The sequence below is a fragment of the Cynocephalus volans genome, chromosome 3, assembly GCF_027409185.1.
Source record: "Cynocephalus volans isolate mCynVol1 chromosome 3, mCynVol1.pri, whole genome shotgun sequence".
Taxonomy (NCBI): Eukaryota; Metazoa; Chordata; class Mammalia; order Dermoptera; family Cynocephalidae; genus Cynocephalus; species Cynocephalus volans.
Window position 1 is genome coordinate 95,730,392 of NC_084462.1, and position 4,816 is coordinate 95,735,207.

The 4,816-nt window shown below is 40.2% G+C and overlaps 2 non-coding genes across 2 annotated transcripts; both read right to left on the reverse strand.

The window, feature by feature from the left end:
- Positions 1 to 3,704: 3,704 nt before the first annotated feature.
- On the reverse strand, positions 3,705 to 3,873 carry LOC134374439 (small nucleolar RNA SNORA12). The gene has a single exon (XR_010023284.1). It is a non-coding gene; the product is annotated as a small nucleolar RNA SNORA12 (small nucleolar RNA).
- A 59-nt stretch (positions 3,874 to 3,932) lies between these two features.
- LOC134374438 (small nucleolar RNA SNORA12) lies at positions 3,933 to 4,016 on the reverse strand. The gene has a single exon (XR_010023283.1). It is a non-coding gene; the product is annotated as a small nucleolar RNA SNORA12 (small nucleolar RNA).
- Positions 4,017 to 4,816: the final 800 nt, after the last annotated feature.

Sequence of the window (4,816 nt, forward strand, 5' to 3'; positions counted from 1 at the left end):
GGCTGTACAGGTGGAGGAGGAGTGAGAGGAAGGGCCAGTGGTAACCCTTTATTATAGACTGGTATAGGTTGTTCCCTGGGCATCTCCCTAATCTGGTAAAAAGAAGTCTCTGACCACTCCCTGCCTTTTATGACCCAGAAATGCCCTAAGAGGCCGAGGATTCAATGAAGACAAAAACAAACCCACAAATAAAAACCATTGCCCACAGTAGCAGAACACATTGATGCCAGTTCCCAGCAGCCTCAGGAAACAGCTGTTTCAGCTTTTTCAGAGTTAAGGCCTCCCCCTGCTCTCACACTCCCCACCTCCTGCTTAGAGGAGGGGAACCAAGAAAGGATCAAGGTAAACTGTGTAGTCATGGCAGTCTCACTGGCTTTGTGATAAAGGATCTGTTCTTTCCCAACTACTGGCTCAAGAGGTAAGAGTTTGCAAGTTCCATTCAAGGAATGGGGCAGGCCACAAATTGTGTTCCTTATCATCTTAGAGAAGGCATAGAATCTCTACCTTTGAGACTTTTAGGAAAATTGCCTGTAGGTATGCTTTAAAGGGGTGCTTGGGACTGTTGCTGTCCCTGTCAAACACCCCCTGCCTGAAATTCCTAAGCCAGAAACGATGATGTCATTCCTCGCCCCATTGAAGATGAAGCAGAAAGGTAAATTCCTAGGAGAGACCACACTTTAACTTAGAGTCAAGGCCGAGCCCGTGGCGCACTCGGGAGAGTGCGGCGCTGGGAACGCGGGCGACACTCCCGCCGCGGGTTTGGATCCTATATAGGGATCACCAGTGCACTCACTGGGTGAGTCCCGGTCACGAAAAAGACAAAAAAAAAAATTAGAGTCACAGGGGAACTTTCAAATGACCAGGTTTTTCCCCAAAAGCAGATTTAGGAAGTAGGAAGAGAGAGATAATGTTGGGGCTTCTGAACGGGCAGATGGATCCAAACATGTAGAAGAAAAACTGTCCTCTTCAAAATTTCGCCTAAGGATGATCCTGAGAAGAAGAGATTCTTGTGTGAGTGTGTGTGTTAATGCCTTGTATCTTGGCTGGCTATATATCTCTATTTAACCCTCTTTAACTGCAGCCTGGTAAGTAAGGCTTTTCTGGTTCTATTTTTTAAAACTTTTTTTATTATGAAATATTTCAAACATATGCACAAGCACAGAAAATAGTATTAAGAATCTCTAATATACCCATCACTCTGCTTCAATGATTATCTTAGCTAATTGTGTTTCATTGTGACATTTTGTTGTTGTTTTGCTGGAGTTTTTTGTTTTTTTGTTTTTTTTTTTTTAAAAGATGACCGGTAAGGGGATCTTAACCCTTGACTTGGTGTTGTCAGCACCACGCTCAGCCAGTGAGCGAACCGGCCATCCGTATATGGGATCCAAACCCGGGGCCTTGGCGCTATCAGCACCGCACTCTACCGAGTGAGCCACGGGCCGGCCCATTGCTGGAGTTTTTAAAAGCAAATCTTAGCCATATAATTTTATCTGTAAATGTTACTATATGTATCTGTAACAGATAGATTTTTTTAAAAAACTCATTCATATATAGATAAAGATGGTACAATAGAAATATTTACAGATATGTGTATATATAACAGTATACACTCATATATTTACTTACTCTGCCAGTCAAGAAGGGTCTAAAAGCCCAGTAGCAATAAGCATATACCTAGCACCCAGATCTTGGTTTCTCATATTATTCTACTATAAAAGGAACCAAAGTTCCTCAGAAAAATGGCTGATTCTAGGATTGGGTCAGGAGATGTACAAGATGAGCCTGGAGCAACTTGTAGTGGCAGAAGGTAAGGAAGTGCTCATTCATGCACGCGTGCACACATACACATAATGATGGAGTATACCAAAGAGTCACAGGAGAGGTGGAAAAATTTGAGCAACAAAATAAAGTAGTATTGGATTATAACCCAACATACAAAAGCCTACTTATATTTGAAGAAATAAATTAATGGGAAAGATAGACAATCTCCCATGCAGAAGAATTCCAAATAATTTATGTACATACTCCACTCTCAGAAAGATGGAGCACAACTTCACACTCATTAAGTTTGGGTTGCATATAGTGACTTTCTTCCAAAGAGTACAGTATGAAATGCAGGGGGAAAAGAGTAACTTTACAGTGGAGAAACCTGACAAACATTACCTCAGCAGAGTGATTAAGGTTAATACCAATAGCGATAAGTCAAGTTGATAGTATGTACTCTTGATAGAATATGATTAAAAAGGCTAATTAGCTCTGTGGTCTTCCTCTCAAAACACTATAACCCTGGTCTAATCATGAGAGAAACATCAAACAAATCCCATTTGAAGGACATTCTACAAAATACCTTACCAGTCCTACTCCAAACTGTCAAAGTCATCAAAAGCATAAAAAGTCTAAGAAATTGTTATAGCCAAGAGGAGTTTAAGGAGACATGACCACTAAATGTAATATGGTACCCTTGATGTGTCCCAGAAGAGAAAAAGGGCATTAGGGAAAAATTGAGGAAATCTGAATAAAGTATAGACTTTAGTTGGTAATAATGTATCAATATTAGTCCATTAATTCTAATAAATGTACCATATTGATATTAGATGTTAACAAGGGAAACTGGAATAAATTGCAATTCTCTTTCTTTGAAATTTTTCTGTAAATCTATAACTATTCTAAAATAAAGGTTATTTAAAAAAAAAAAATTCATACCCAACAAAAACTTTAAAAATCCTTAATATCATACAAAACTCAGTTTCTGTTTAGTTTCCCCCAAAGTCCCCTTCTCTCCTGGACATGCAATTCATAGAAGAAACTGCATCATTTATGGAATTTTCCACATTCTGGATTTGGTTAATTGTATCCTTGTATCATCATATAACATGTTCCTCTACCATCTATATTTCCTGTTGATTGGTAGTTAGACCCAGATGCTTGGCTAGATTCAGTTTAAATTTTCTGACAAGAAGGCTTCTTCGGAGGGGTTTTGTAGTTTCAATTGCACGATGTCAAGAGGCACATTATGTCAGTGTCCCACCTTTAGTGATGTTAAGATTCGTCAGTTGGTTCGTAAGCTGGCAGCCTGATCCATAGAAAGTCCTCAGCAACCTTTTACCTAATAGTTTTAACAGTCATTGATGGTAATTGCCTAGAGCCATAATCTCATTATTTCATTGCAAACGATGATTTTTTACTATTGTTCATCCTGCATTTTTGGCTCCAGTTCTCTTCCTTCACCCCCCCAATAACTTCTGACTAGGTCCAGTACTATTTTGGATGTCAGGTTGGCTAAATCTTAGTAGTTAAAATTTATTGTTAGTGGCTGGCCACTTAGCTCAGTTAGTTAGAGCATGGTGTTGTAACACCAAGGTCAAGGGTTAGGATCCCCAGACCAGCCAGCTGCCAAAAACAAACAAAAAAATTTACTGCTCTGGTGGAGGCCAAGAGAACTTGCGAAGGATTCTATAGATCTGTTCTAGTCCTAGACCAGAAGCATCACCTGAAAACTTATTAGAAAAGCAGACTTTTGGGTTCTATAGAGACCTATGGAATCAGAAACTCTGAGGGTGAGGCCCAGCAATTTGTTTCGTTTTGTTGTGTTTTTTTACTTTTGCAAACCCATCACAGGAAGAGAGAAACACACCTCAGTACAGACTCTCCTCAGGCCTATGTTAGCCTGTCAGTAAGGACTTAAACTTACAAGACAGCCTGCCACATGTGGGAGCCAATCTCTGATTCAGGAAAAGCTTAAGAGAGATCCCTTTGTGATCAAGGCTTTGCCAGCTCCTATGTAACATACGAGGGTACTTCAAAGAGTTTGTGGAAAACGGAATTAAAAGATAACACAGAGGGCTGGCCGGTTAGGGTTCAGATCCCCCAACCGGCCAGCCACAAAAAAAAAAAGAAAGAAAAAAGAAAAAGAAAAAGATAACATAAAATGAACGTTTTGAAGAGCCTTCATATGTGGCAGAGTTGGGCCCATTTGAAAACTTAACAAATGTGCAAGAAAGAAAACCACCACAACCAGTAATGTTATAACAAGCCTTCCAGATGATTCTGATGCCTGCTAAAGTTTGAGAACCATTGGACTAAAATTGCTTAAACTTCGATCAATTTTTTGATTGATCCTTCAATCAAGCAATGATTTACTGAGGTGCTACTATGTGCATGGAAATATGCTGCATGCTGAGCATCACGGGTGCAAAGAACAATATCTGGGAACCCCAAGGAACTCAGAGTCTATTTGAGGTAACAGGACATACACTTGGGAAAAGATACCCAGCTATAGTTGGTAGTAGGCAGTGCATTCCCAGTGTGCTACACTAGTGGTGCGGATGGTAAGATTGTGGGTGATTCCAAAGAAAGTTCGGTGAGTAGGCCTGGTTGGCATAGGTTTTAGAGTTGACTCTGACGAGGCCTTAAAGGAAAAGAAAGACTTTGAGGGTGGGGGTAGCAGGGAAAAGAGGGAAGATTTCCAAGAAGGGAGACTGGCATGAACAAAGGCAAGATGCTTGGAAAGGGGATAACCTTGCTGGCAATAAGGCTGTTTTCTTCTCTCTCTCTTCATCACCACCATTTCCCCAGTGCACTCTGCCAGTCTTCTCTTCCTTGGGCTTTCTTCTTTTCCCTCTTTCTTCTTCTTCTTCTTCCTCTTTTTTCTTCTAATAGGCTTCATTTTTATAGCAGTTTTAGGTTTACAGAGAAACTGGGCAGAAAGTACAGATAGTTCCCATCCCCCCCCCCAACATATATAGTTTCTAGTATTATTAACATGTTACATTAGTGTGGTTTGTTCTTTCTTTTTTTCTTTGAATGAGGCAATTTA